This window comes from Pongo abelii, chromosome 23, assembly GCF_028885655.2.
Source record: "Pongo abelii isolate AG06213 chromosome 23, NHGRI_mPonAbe1-v2.0_pri, whole genome shotgun sequence".
Lineage (NCBI taxonomy): Eukaryota > Metazoa > Chordata > Mammalia > Primates > Hominidae > Pongo > Pongo abelii.
In genome coordinates, this window is record NC_085929.1 from 30,353,080 (window position 1) to 30,368,295 (window position 15,216).

Sequence of the window (15,216 nt, forward strand, 5' to 3'; positions counted from 1 at the left end):
TGTAGAAAAACTCAAACACTCATGTACTGCTGGTAGGAATGTAAAATGGTCCAGCCCCTGTGGAAAACAGTTTAGTAGTTCCTCAAAAAGTCAGACATGGAACTGCTACATGACCCAGAAATTCCACTCAGATTTTTACCTGAAAGAACAGGACTTGAACAGATACTTGTTCAACCATGTTCACTGCAGCATTATTCAAAGTAGCCAAAAGGTAGAAACAAACCAAGTGTCCACTAATAGATGGATAAACAAAATGTGGTATACAAATACAATGAAATAGTATTCAGCCATAAAAAGGAATGAAATTGTGATACATGCTATATAACATGAATGAACCTTGAAAACACTATGTTAACTAAAATAGGTCATACACAAAAGTACAAATATTGTTTGATATACAAGGTACCTAGAGATTGAAAGTACCAGAGGCTGCAAGAACGGAGGAATCAAGAGTTACTGCCTAATAAACACAAAGTTTCTGTTTGGTATGATAAAAATTTTCTGGAAATAGATAGTGGCATAGTTATACAATGTTGTGAATGTTCTTTATGCCACTGAATTGTTCACTTAAAATGGTTACAATGGTAAATTTTATGTTATACAAATTTTGGCACAATAAAAAAAGACCAATTAAAAAATGGGCAAAAGACTTAAATAGATACTTCACCAAAGACAAGTAAGTACATTAAAAGATGCTCAACCTCATTCATCATTAGAGAAATATGAATTAAAACCATGATGAGCTACCATATGCACCTATTAAAATAGCTGTATTTTTAAAAAAACTGATAATACCAACACAGAGCAACTGGAAGAATCACACACTGCTGACAGGAATGGAAAATGGTTCAACCATGCTAGGAAACAGTTTCTTATAAAGCTCAACATACACTAGCATATGATACATCAATCTCACTCCTAGTTATTTATCCTAGAGAAATGTTCACACAAAACTTGTATAAAAATGTTTACAGCTCCACTCAAATGACCAAAAACTGGAAACAACTCAAATATCCTTCATTAGGTGAGTAGATAAACGTGATATATCATACAGTGGAATACTACTACTAATGTGAAGGAACAAACAATTGATATATGAAACAACTGAGGTGAATTTCAAAGGCATTATGCTAAGTGAGAGAAGCCAGTCTCAAAAGGCTGTACACTATTATATTGCTATTTACATGACATTCTTGAAATGACAAAACTATAGTGATGGAGAACACATCAGGGGCAGCCCGGGGTAAAGGAAGGTGTCTGTAAAGGGGTGCCATAAGCAATGGACTGTTCCTTATCCTGATAGTGGTAATGATGGTGGTGGTAACAAGTCTATACATGTGTCAAAAGTCACAGAACTATAACTCCAAAAAAGGTCAAATAATTTAATTAAATATAATAAGTATAAAAATATTCTAATAAAAGGAAATACAATTTGTTAAAAAATAGCACAGGGATAAACATCAAAGTAGAATTCAAGCCCAAAAGTATTAAATGTAACAAAGGCACAATTCACAGTGATGATATGACAGTCAAGAATATGCTGGCCGGACACGGTGGCTCACACTTGTAATCCCAGCACTTTGGGAGGCCAAGGTGGGTAGATCACCTGAGATCGGGGATTCGAGACCAGCCTGGCCAACATGGTGAAACCCCATCTCTACTAAAAATACAAAAAATAGCTGGGCATGGTGGCATGTGCCTATAATCCCAGCTACTTGGGAAGCTGAGGCAGGAGAATCACTTGAACCTGGGAGGCGGAGCCACTGCACTCCAGCCTGGGGCAACAGAGTGAGGCTCTGTCTCAAAAACAAAAAACAAAGAGTAACCCAAAGGAGATGCAAGGACACATAAACAGTAACACCCTAAAAATTAGAGACTTCAAACCAATCTCAAAACAAGACAGATCACGCACCAAGTATGGCAGTGTGTACCTGTAATTTCACCTACTCAGGAGGCTAAGGCCCAGAAGTTCAAGTCCAGCCTGGGCAACACAGCAAGACCCCATCTCTTAAAAAAATAATAAATAAATAATTTTTTAAAAAAGACAAATTGATTGGGCACTGTGGCTCACACCTGTAATCCCAACACTTTGGCAGGCCAAGGCAGGAAGATGGCTTGAGCCCAAGAGTTCAAGACTAGCCTGGGCAACATAGCAAGACCCTGTCTCTACAAAAAAATTTTAAAATGATGGCCAGGCCTGGTGGCTCATGCCTGTAATCCCAGCACTTTGGGAGGCTGGGGTGGGAGGATCCTTTGATTCCAGAAGTCCAAGACCACCCTGGGCAAGATAGTGAGACTCCCATCTCTAAAATAAATAAATAAATAAATAAAATAAAAATTCGCCAGGCATGGTGGCATGCACCTGTAGTCCCAGCTACTGAGGAGACTGAAGTGGGAGGATCACTTGAACCCAGGAGTTCAAGGCTGCAGTGAGCCATGATCACACCACTGCATTCCAGCCTGGGATACAGAGTGAGACCCTGTCTCAAAAAAAAAAAATTTTTTTTAAAGACAAATCAAGTGGAGAAAAAATAAGGAGAAGATGATTGGCCTAAACAACATAATAGAGGAGATGATATAGATGTATATCAAACTCCACACCCTGATAACAGAAATGATATATTCTTCTCCAGTGCTCACAGCACATTCACACACACACACACACAAAAACTGTTCATGTCACAAAGAAAACACCTTCCATCAAGTAAAGATACTAAAAACAACACTTGCCAACCATAATGCTTAAAACTAGAATTTACTAAGACGAACATCACCACCAACAGAAGAAAGGTGTGTCTATCTAAAAATTTAAGAATCTCCTGATAAACAACTTCCAGATAAAAGGAAATGCAATGAAAATGTTTGAGAAATTTAAAGAAATACTAACGGACAGACATGGTGGCTCATGACTGTAATCTGCCTATAATCCCAGCACTTTGGGAGGCTGAGGCAGGAGTTCGAGACGAGTCTGGGCAAATAGGGAGACCTCATCTCTACAAAGAAAATTTAAAAATTAGCTGGGTGTAGTGGCACATGCCTGTAATCCCAGCTACTTGGGAGGCTGACGAAGGAGGATCATTTGAGCCTGAGAAGTTGAGGCAGCAGGAAGCAGTAATTGCACCACTGTATGCCGGCCTGGGTGACAAAGTGAGACCCCGTATCAAAAATAAAAAAATAAAAAATAGATACTAACAAAAAAACACACAACACATGTGAAAACACAATGTAATCATCTAAGGGAAAAATAATTACATGATTATCTCCACAGAAGAGAAAGTCTGACAAAATTCAATATCTATTCATAGTAAAAAATACTCAGGAAAATACAGAAATTGAGAGATACTTTAATACATAAATACACCTTAGTCCTAAAGCCAAAATCTTATCTCATGGGCAAACCTTATTTCAGAGGCATGTCCATTAATTTCAGAGATTAATATCAAGAACAAAGCAAAAATGTCCACTATCTCTGCTACTATCCACTGGTGCAATATTAGCCAATGAAATTAGAAGAGAGAAATCAATTAGAGATCTAAAAATGGGTAAAGGCCAAGTGCAGTGACTCATGCCTGTAATCCCAGCACTTTGGGAGGCCGAGGCGAGTGGATCACCTGAGGTCGGGAGTTCGAGACCAGCCTGACCAACATGGAAAAACCCCGTCTCTACTAAAAATACAAAATTAGCTGGGCATGGTGGCGCATGCCTGTGATCCCAGCTACTTGGGAGGCTGAAGCAGGAGAATTGCTTGAACCCAGGAGGCAGAGGTTGTGGTGAGCCAAGATTGCACCATTGCACTCCAGCCTGGGCAACAAGGGCGAAACTCCGTCTCAAAAAAAAAAAAAAAAAAAAATGGGTAAAGAAAAGCTATCACTAATTGTAGATAATAAGATATACTACCTGGAAAACCCCAAAATCAATGATAAAATTTATTCAACAATAACTCAGCGAGCTGGGAATGGTGGCTCACGCCTGTAATCCCAGTGCTCTGCAAGGCTGAGGTGGGTGGATTGCTTGAGGTCAGCAGTTCGAGACCACCCTGGCCAACATGGTGAAACCCTGTCTCTACCAAAAATACAAAAATTACAGGCTCACGCCTATAATCCCAGCACTTTGGGAGGCCGAGGCAGGAGGATCATGAAGTCAGGAGTTCGAGGCTAGCCTGACCAACATGGTGAAACCCTGTCTCTACCAAAAATACAAAAATCAGCCGGGCATGGTGGCACATGCCAGTAATCCCAGCTACTCAGGAGGCTGAGGCAGGAGAATCACTTGAACTCAGGAGGCGGAGGTTGCAGTGAGCCAAGATTGTGCCACTGCACTCCAGCCTGGGCGACAGAGCGAGACTCCTCAAAAAAAAAAAAAAAACACTCAGTGAAGTTGCACAATATAAGATTAATACATAAAAATCAATAGCCTTCATATATACAAACCATAAAAGAAGACATTATGGTAGAGAAAAATCCCATTTGCCATAGCAACAAGATCATTAAATACTTAGGAATAAAGTTAATTAAAACTGTGCAAGAAAAAGTTTAAATCACTATTAAAAGACACTAAAGTTAACCTGAACAAATGAAATGACATCCCCTGTTCTTGGATAGGATTCAAAAATATAAAGATGTCAGGTCTTCCCCAGTTAATTTATACATTCAATGCAATCCCAATACAAATACTGACAAGATAATATTGACAAGTTGATACTAAAATTCATATGGAAAAACAAAAATTTAAGCTAGGAAAACAATGAAAACAAAAAACTGTAAGGGGGGATAGGTATAACAGACATTAAAACATACTGTACAAAGCCTTCATAATGAAATCAGTGCGGTACTGCTGCATATGTAGACAAAAACATGAGGTCCAGAATTAGACTCAAGTACATATGGAAATAAAAAATATGGCAAAGATGGCATCTCAAATCACTAGAGTCAAGATGAACTTTGTATTAAATACTGCTGGAACAGTATTCACTGTTGGAAAAAGATAACTCACAAGAATAAACTTGCAAATGAATTAGAAATCTAAATGATAAAAAATGAAACCATACAACTACTAAAGGAGATACTGGTGAATTCCTCTTTAACCTTTGTATTAACACTTAGTATTAAGTAGTAGAGAAGGGCCAAATATGATTTAAAATTCAGAAACAGTAAAGGAAAAGAGTGATACATTTAACTACATAAAAATTTAAAAATTTTTGCATGACAAAAAAAATTTAAAAACTCAGAAAAAAAATTAAAAGCTAACAAATTTGGAGAAAATATTTGCAACATATACCACTGACAAGGGACTAATATCCCTAATATAAAAACAGCTCTTAAAAACTGAGAAACAGGATGGGCATGGTGGCTCACACCTTTAGTCCCAGCACTTTGGGAAGCCGAGGTGAAAGGACTGCTTGAGGCCAGGAGTTCAAAACCAGCCTGGGCAACACAGAGAGACTCCATCTCTACAAAAAATTTAAAAATTAGCCAGGGCATGGTGGTACACATCTGTAGTCCCAGCTACTCAGGGCGGTTGAGGTAGAAGGTTGAGGCTGCAGTGAGCTGTGATCGCACCATTGCATTACAGCCTGGGTGACAAGAGCACCATACTATTTAAAATAAATAAATAACGTTTTACAACTGAGGGACACAGCATTATTTACAATAGTTGAAAGGTGGCCTCCTTTAAGCTAAGAAAAAAAAAAAAAAGAATGTTGAAAGCAACCCAACTGTCCATTGACAGATGAATGGCTAAACAAAATGTAGTATATACATACAATGAAACATTTATTATTCAGCCTTAAAAAGGAAGGTAATCCCGACACGTCACAAAAAAGAAGGTAATTCCGACATATGCTACAACATGGATGAACCTTGAAGATATTATAGTAGGTGGAATAAGCCAGTCATAAAAAGACAAATATTGTATGATTCCATGTATATAAAGTACCTAACAGTAGTCAAATTCCTAGAAACAGAAAGTAGAATAGTGGCCACAGGGCTGGGGGAGGGAAGAATGGGAATTCCTGTTTAATGGATACAGAGTTTCAGTTTGAAAAGATGAAAAAAGTTCCGCAGACGGATGGTGGTGATGGCTGCATAACAATGTGGATGTATTTAACGGCACAAAATGGCACACTTAAAAAATGGTTAAAATGATAAATGGGGTGAGGCACAGTGGCTCACGCCTATAATCCCAGCACTTTGGGAGGCTGAGGCAGGCGGATGAGGAGGTCAGGAGATGGAGACCATACTGGCTAACACAGTGAAACCCTTTCTCTGCTAAAAATACAAAAAAATTAGCTGGGCATGGTGGCACGCGCCTGTAGTCCCAGCTACTCGGGAGGCCGAGGCAGGAGAATTGCTTGAACCCAAGAGGTGAAGGTTGCAGTGAGCCGAGATTGCGCCATTGCACTCCAGCCTGGTGACAGAGACTCCATCTCAAAAAAAAAAAAAAAGATAAATTGTATGTTGCTTATATTTTACCACAATTTTTTTTTAAAAAGCTAAAGAACAGAAAAACGAAAACCTGATAGACAAATGGAGAAAAAATACGAACAGATAAATCACAAAAGAAGACGCAACTAGCTCGAAAACATATGAAAAAATGTTCGAATCATTCATAGAGAGATGCATATTAAAACAAAACAATACTAGACACTATTTCTCACTGCAAAAATTAAAGCATGACAGCACACACTGTTGGCGAGGTTGTGGAGAAACAGGCACTATTCTCAAACACTGTTGGAAATTGGTACAACCCTTCTGGAGGGAAATTTGACTATATCTGAGAAAACTACATATGCATTTACCTTTCAACCCAGCAATTCCACTTCCAGAAACTACCCTGAATGTGTACCTCCAACAATACAAAAATACATATGCACAGAATTATTCACCATGCAGCACTGTTTGTAACTGCAAGATAATGGAAGCAGCTTAAATGGCCATAGATAGGAGAGTAGATGAATAAACTATTATAATGTACTATGGTATATACTATGGTACATTCATATAATGAAGTAATATGCAGCTGTAAAAATTAATGAGGCAATGTTCATAGCAACATAATTCAAAATAATGCATAAGTAGAAACCCAAAATCCATCAACTGATAAATGGATAAACAAAAGGTGGTATATCCATAAAATGGAATATTATTCAGCCATAAAAATAACGAAACACTGACAACATGGATGAACCATGAAAACATTATCCTAAGTGGAAGAAGCCAGTAACAAAATACCACATATTGTATGATCCCATTTACATGAAATGTCCAAAACAGGCAAATTTATAAAGTCAGAAAGTGGATTCGTGGTTGCCTAGAGCTGGGGGAAGACAGGATGGGAAGTAACTGCTAATTGCTAATGGATCAGGGTTTCTCTTAGGGGTGATAAAAATGTTCTAAAATGTATTGCGATGATGCTTGCATAACTGTGCATATACTAAAAACCACTAAATTGTATACTTAAACAGGTGAATTGTAAGGTATGTAAATTATATCTCAATAAAGATGTTTTTGTTTGTTTGTGTTTTCTCGAGACAGGGTCTCGCTCTGTCGCCCTGGCTGGAGTGCAGGGGCGCGATCTCGGCTCACTGCAACTTCTGCCTCCCGGGTTCAAGCGCTACTCCTGCCTCAGCTTCCCGGGAAGCTGGGACTACAGGCATGCACCACCATGCCCAGCTAATTTTTTTTGTATTTTTAGTAGAAAGGGGTTTCACCATGTTGGTCAGGCTGGCCTCAAACTCCAGACCTCAAATGATCTGCCCGCCTCAGCCTCCCAAAGTCTGGGATTACAGGTGTGAGCCACCGTGCCTGGCCTCAATAAAGATGTTTTTAAAAATTAATGAGGGGCCAGGCACGGTGGCTCACGCCTGTAATCCTAGCACTTTGGGAGGCTGAGGCGGGTGGATCACAAGGTCAGAAGATCGAGACCATCCTGGCTAACACGGTGAAACCTCATCTCTACAAAAAATACAAAAAATTAGCCGGGCACGGTGGCGGGCACCTGCAGTCCCAGCTACTTGGGAGGCTGAGGCAGCAGAAAGGCGTGAACCCGGGAGGCAGAGCTTGCAGTGAGCCGAGATAGTGCCACTGCACTCAGGCCTGGGCAAAACAGTGAGACTCCGTCTCAAAAAAAAAAAAAAAAAAAGAATGAGGAAGATCTCTATGAACAGATATCGGGTGATTTTCAAGACACACTATTCTTTTTTTTTTTTTTTTTTTGGAGATGGAGTCTCACTCGGTCGGTCACCCAGGCTGGAGTGCAGCGGTGCAATCTCGGCTCACTGCAACCTCTGCCTCCCAGGTTCAAGCGATTCTCCAGCCTCAGTCTTCCAAGTGGCTGGGATTACAGGTGCCCACAACCACACCTGGCTAATTTTTTTGTATTTTTAGTAGAGATGGGGTTTCACCATGTTGGCCAGGCTAGTCTTGAAATCCTGACCTCAAGCAATCTGCCCACCTCAGCCTCCTAAAGTGCTGGGATTACAGGCATGAGCCACTGCGCCTGGCCTAAAACATACTATTAAGTGAAAAAAGCAAACACAATTATCTATAGCATGTCACCTTTGTATAAGAAAGAAGAGGATAAGAAAACATACACAACTATCTATTCACTTGTACGAAAGAAACACGAGATAATCCAGATACCAAAGTTAGCTATACAGGGTAGGTGGGAAAGCAGTGAAAACAAGGGGTGAATCAGATCAGGGCAGTAGGCATAAGGAGGGAAAGACACTTCTCTGAATATACCTTTGTGTGTAGCTCTGACTCTCAGAAATCAGTCATAATTCATACCGCAAAAACTAAAATTAGCTAGGATGTAGGGGGAACTCGAAATGAAATATAAACACTAACAATGAACCTAACTATTACAACTAACATAACCACTCTGAAAGGAATGAGGAAGAAAAGAACTAATCTAAGTAACTGTGGAAAATGGTATCTTGACTGGATAGGCTAAAGACAAAAAGAACTGTGATTCCAGAGTTGGGTCAGAGAAAACACAAGATGAGCCTGGAACACCTGGTGCTGTACCATAAAGTAAGTAAGTGCTCAAAGGAAAAAAAAAAATGAGGGCCGGTTGATAGGCCACAGAAGCTAACCTGAAGGAGATCCTAACTAAATAGCCAATGCTGGAACAGTAAACAACAAAATAATGATGATAATGAATTTTAATTTATAGAATATAATACATATCCATGGCCTACACTGACACATAAATAATCAAATAAATAAATAAAAGAGAGAGAGGGTAGTTCTCCTTTCAGTAGAACTTGACTTAATAATGTAGAAGGAAAGAGAGAAATAATTACCTTTAGGCAAACACCACAAAGATCTGCAGGTGAATGCTAAAGTCAGTGGGCAAATTTGTGGAGAACCAGAATTTGTGTCCTCTCAATCTATCTCTCCCAAGAGACTTATTAATTAGAAAGGGATAGTAATTTTATGGTGTAGAAACCTGGCAGACACCAAGTAAACCAACAGATCAAGGTAAATATCACCAGTAATAAGACATACCAATATCTTGGACTCCATCTGATGCACTGAGAAAGACACAAAGATAATGTGTCTTTGTGTTATTCTGGCCAACAATGCATAATCTCACCCCAATCATTAGAAAACACTGGACAAACCTTTAAATTGAGAGACATTAGACACAATAACTGATCACTACTCTTTAAAAGCATCAAAGCCAAGGAAAACAAGAAAAGACTAAGGAAGTATTATGGACCAAGAAGAAATAACTAAATGCAACATGGGATCTTGGATAGGGTCCTGGAATGAAAACACAACCTTAATTTAAAATGGTAACATTCATATCACATCTGTAATGTAGTTAATAATACTGTACCAACACTAGCTTTCTGTTCTCGATAATTGTATGATTATGTAAGACGTTAACATTAGGGAAAGCAGGGTGAGGGACATAACAGAACGTTTTGTATTGTTGCAATTTTTCTCTAAATCTATAATTAGTTTAAAAAGCTTAAAAACAGGCCGGGCATGGTGGCTCACGCCTGTAATCCCAGCACTTTTGGAGGCCGAGGCGGGCGGATCATGAGGTCAGGAGATCAAGACCATCCTGGCTAACACGGTGAAACTCCGTCTCTACTAAAAAATACAAAAAACTAGCCAGGCGTGGTGACGGGCGCCTGTAGTCCCAGCTACTAGGGAGGCTAAGGCAGGAGAATGGCGTGAACCCAGGCGGCAGAGCTTGCAGTGAGGCGAGATCGCGCCACTGCACTCCAGCCTGGGCCACAGGCGAGACTCCATCTCAAAAAAAAAAAAAAAGCTTAAAAAAAAATAACCATTTTGATTATATATTTATCATCTGTAAGCAATGTGAGGATGGTAACCATTTATGTATTGTTCACCATAAATCCAAGAAACTCACTAAAAGGAGTTTAAAAAAAAAAAAGCTATTGAGGCCGGGCGCGGTGTCTCACGCCTGTAATCCCAACACTTTCAGAGGCCGAGGCAGGTGGATCACCTGAGGTCAGGAGTTTGAGAGCAGCCTGACCAATACGGTGAAACCCCGTCTCTACTAAAAACACAAAAATTAGCCAAAGCGTGGTGGCAGGTGCCTGTAGTCCCAGCTACTCAGGAGGCCGAGACAGGAGAACTGCTTGAACCCGGGAGGCGGAGATTGCAGTGAGCCGAGATCATGCAACTGCACTCCAGCCTGGGCGACAGACCAAGACTCCGTCACACACACAAAAAAAAGCTATTGAATAATCATGAAAAAGAAAAATATCTATTCATTTCTGACTCCCAGCCCAGCAGCTGCATTTCCTCAGATAGCAGCACATTCACCAGGCTTATTAGTCTAAGCTAATAAGTTTCCAAACCCCTTAGAGTATAGTTTCCATGGCCTCAGAACACGATAAAGAGTAGCACACTTTCAGACCTCAGCACCCTGATCCAGAGTGATAACTGGGGGTGTTTCCTGGCCCGGAAGGTGGGAAGCCTATGTCTTAAGCTCAGTGGTGGCAGTGCCCTGGTTGTGTGACTGACTTGACATAGATGCCAGTCTCTCAGTCTGTTTCCCCTCATGTATGAGGCTTTGTGCTAGATGAGGGTTCTGCAAGCTAACCAGCCCACCCTTTTTGTACAGCCCACGAGCAAAGAATGGTTTTTACATTTTTTAATATTTGCGAAAAAAAATCATGACACATGAAAATTATATTAACAATAAACAAAATTAAAATTTCGGTCCCCATAATTAAAATTTTATTGCAACACAGCTACTCTGTTATGTATTGTCTTTGGCTGTATCCACACTACATCGCTACACTTAAGTAGACAGAGTATGGACCCCCCCCAAGCCTAAACTACTATTATGAATACTATTATACTCATTATACTTACAATATAACAATGTAAACATTGACATATTTACAACAAAAGTTTGCCGACGGCTGAACGAGACTGTTCTAAGCATATTCTATTTCTAACCACAATAATCACACAGAAGGAATCTTAGCCACATGGAATCCAACGGTCCCACACTTATAACCTGTAATAACCCAGGTCCTGAAGAGTTAGGTGACTCCCAAAGCCACTTGTGCAGACGGACACCTTGGGAATGTCAGGTGAGTTCCATCTGGCCAGGGCCCGCCTCCTGCGGGGAGGCGGGGAGGCAGTGAAGCAGAACGGTCAAAATTTTCAGTCTGGAGTCGCGCTCACCCACTGGGTGACTTGGAGCAAATCATTTCACCTACCCTCGGCCTCAGTTTCCACCCCTGTAAATGGCACTAATAACAGCACTCACCTCGCAGGGCTGCTGTGAAAGTGAAGCGAAAGGTCGTGAGTAAAGGGTTAGCGCGCTGGGCTTTGCACCCAGCAGACGCCAAATCAACGGTGGCTCCTGCGGTTACTGGGAACCTCCCCGGAGGCCGGAACCCATTCTAGGCACCTCAGGGCGGCGGCGAGAGCCATGAAGAGGCTCGCAAGGCAGCCAGGAAGCCCGGCCTCGGTTTCCCCGACTGGGGCTCTAAAGCTGCCCGCGAAACCCCCAGCGTCCTCACGTAACCCAGCCTCGCGCCTGCAGCCCCTCCGGCCTGTGCCCCCGGCTCTGCGGAGCCTCACCCCCACCCCGACACCTCCTTCAAACCAGCCTTCCAGGAACTCACCAGGCGTCTCCACAGCAACGGCCAGTCTGTCCAGACCACTGCGCCGGCCGGCTGCGCGCCTGACAACAAGGCGTGCTCCCATTGGCTCCGGTGCCGGCTGCGCCAGCCAATCAGCGGGGGCTCACGCGCCGCTCGCTCTCTCTCGGGGCTGCTTAGCTGGGGCCCTGCAGACGGCTACCCTTGGGCGGCGCGCGCGCGTGCGTGTGTGTGTGTTGGTTCGTGACGGCCACCCTTGGGCGGCGCGCGCGCGCGCGCGCGCGCGCGTGTGTGTGTGTGTGTGTGTGTGTGTGTGTGTGTGTAATGCGGGAGTGGAGCTTGTTGGTTCGCGCGTGTGTGCGTGCGTGTGCGTGCGTGCGTGTGTGTAATGCGGGAGTGGAGCTGGTTGGTTCCGGATCCCCGTCGTGTGTGTGTGTGTGTGTGTGTGTAATGCGGGAGTGGAGTTTGTTGGTTCGCGTGTGTGTGTGTGTGTGCGTGTGTGTGTGTGCAATGCGGGAGCGGAGCTTGTTGGTTCCGGATCCCCGTCGTCGGTCCTCGCGTGCTGGATGCTTAGAGCACCAGTTCGTAATCGGACTCCCTTCTCCACAGCTTGCGCCCTGAGCAGTCGCTAAATGATGGGCTGTGTGTTATTACCTGGAACATGTGCTCTGAAAACAGTGGAAACTTGGGGAACACTTAGAGCGGGGTGTCCAATCTTTTGGTTTCCCTGGGCACGTTGGAAGAATTGTTTTGGGCCACACATAAAATACACTAACACTAAGGATAGCTGATGAGGTAATAAATAAATAAATAAATAATACAAATAAAAATCACCAAAAAAATCTCAAAATGTTTTAAGAAAGTTTATGAATTTGTCTTAAGCCACATTCAAAGCCAAGCGGACCAGCGGGTTGGAGAAACTTGACTTAGAAGGAACCAGGGAGGAAGACCATCCTCGTTCATTATATTACCTGTGCCTCTCTTTCCAAAAAGGATGTGAAGCCCAAAAGGCACAGATACAATAGGATATTGAAACAAAAGGAAAAAAAGGAACAAAACCTAGTAAATGAACAAGGAGAGGGGTCATGGGTGGTGTCAGAATTCCAGAGATGAAAAAAGGCGACAGAGTTGAAGGGCTTCCGTCAAGGGTCTTGGGCTGAAAGATGGTACTCTCTTGGGAGCTAGAATAATAATAAAGCATTGTAGGGAAGAACTTTACACTGTGGTTGAATTCATAGCTGCTTGAGTCTCGCACGGATGATTTAAATAGGAGTGAATGTTGGGGGCTTTTTAACCTCGAAGACAGTAAAAGCATGGTGAAAAACTCAGTTCAGTACAGTAAAGCTATAGTGATAAGCTAGAAGTTCTGAAAATTGTTGAGTCACCAACCTTGACTTTGAGTATTGGGTTAAACAGTATTTGGGGGGTAAACAGAAGCGTAAACAGATGGTTTCAAAGCTGCATGGATAACCTTCAGCCTCGGATGCAGCTTCCACTCGAGCCTTATCATGAAAGATGCGCTGGAGAGAAACAGTTGAAAATAGGTGGGAAGGGTGGTCCAAGCAGCAAGAAAGCTGTGTGGGGAAGGTCCGGAGGTGAGAAACATGCAGATCATGCTGGAGTGTCAGGCAGCACAGTGTTACCATGAGGCAAAGCTCAGGGCCACAGTGGGGAGAGAGCACTCTGGAGAGTTGGGAAGAGGCCAGTCTAAACAAGCAAGCAGAAAACATATTGTTGCAGTCTTGCCCGTGCACCACAATGTACCAGTCTCTCATTGTGGGGTATCACCCAGAACTCTTTGTCTCACGACCAAGAAAATTAGGGAGTGTGGACACAAAGGGTAAGGTTGGAGCAAAAGTTTAATAAGCAAATGAAGAAAGCTCATTGCAGCCCGTGGGGGGCCCAAGCAGGTTGCCCATTATGAGGCTGGGTCTGGGGGTTTTTATGGACTGGGAAGGGAAGGAATGTGCTGACTGGTCTTGGAGAAAGCACTACTCAGCTTGGCCCCTGGACCTTGAGGGACCAATCAGGAGCTGAAGTGATAGCCTGGCCCAGGACCAATCAGGGGCTCACAGTCTAAAGCACATCCAAGAAAGGAAAGTGCCCACTGGAACCCACTGTAGCCCACCGTGTACATGTCCACAAAAGGAGAAGAGACTATTTCCTGGAAGCCCACTGGTTATACAAAGGACAAAGGCATTTCTATGTTGTGTCTTGTTCCCTTAGCAAAGTAGCTGTGGGCATGTCTTAGGCACAAAGATCAAAGGTGTTTCTGTGTTGGGCCTTGTTCCTTTATCTGAGTGGGCCAGAGGTTTGTGCAAGTTTCCTTATCTGCGCCTGAAGCCTGATTTTTCAGGCTGTTCCTCTGTTTAAAGGAGTTTTACCAAGGACCCACCTTAATTAGCTAACTTTTCTCTCTCAATATCACTCTCACTACAGTGAGGATGGCAGATTTAACATGGGGAATCTAGATCAAAGACTGTGGCCTTATGGTCTTGGTGAGAGTTAGGCCTGAATCCCATCCATGGTGACTGCAACGATTCATTCATATCCAACGCAAGCATTCCCTGAGGCACTCTGGGAAGCAGGACACCATGAAACACACTGGCAGAGGAATGAGTGCAAAACAGTTGGGTCAGGGGTCCAGGGGAAGGAACTCCAAGGTCTAGCCATTAATGAAAGTCCTTAGCAGTGGTTAGGTACAAACACAGCAGGCACAGGCATATTCCACTAGAAACTGATTTTATTAACTACGTAGACTGCACAGACTGAAAATCTGAATTTGGTGTTTCACTGGTACGCTAAAGATAAGGATCATCAAAGGTTTATGCAGGGAAACAGTGACCACCATGGTGTCCCAGGGTCATTAGAGGAAAATTCTGCATGGAACATGTGGAAAGCTACAGAAATGGAGACTCCCTGTAGGCTCCCCCACACCACCCCTACATACTTTGACATTCAACAGACTGATAGGGTATATAGATAAGAGGATGGGGACCTCATTCATTCAGTTTCAATGCAGCTTCAGCACTGACATTGCATTTCCAGGTTTGGCATTCTGGGACATGGGTTTTACAAGGTGCCTAGCTCCAGAGAATTCTCAGCAAGAGTTAAGA

At 42.6% G+C, this 15,216-nt stretch overlaps 1 protein-coding gene across 8 annotated transcripts in view; it reads right to left on the reverse strand.

Moving 5' to 3' along the window:
- The window catches only part of LOC100440309 (calcineurin-binding protein cabin-1), a 171,814-nt gene extending 159,360 nt beyond the window's left edge, over window positions 1-12,454 (reverse strand). For 2 of the 8 annotated variants that reach the window (XM_054543154.2, XM_054543153.2), the window contains exon 1: window positions 12,125-12,230. The gene's annotated coding sequence lies outside the window, so the exon portion shown is untranslated. Of the gene's footprint in view, window positions 1-11,763 lie in introns of all 8 variants that reach the window. The other 6 variants (XM_063722791.1, XM_054543152.2, XM_002830920.6 and 3 more) reach the window with 5 other exon arrangements.
- Between the last annotated feature and the right edge of the window lie 2,762 nt (window positions 12,455-15,216).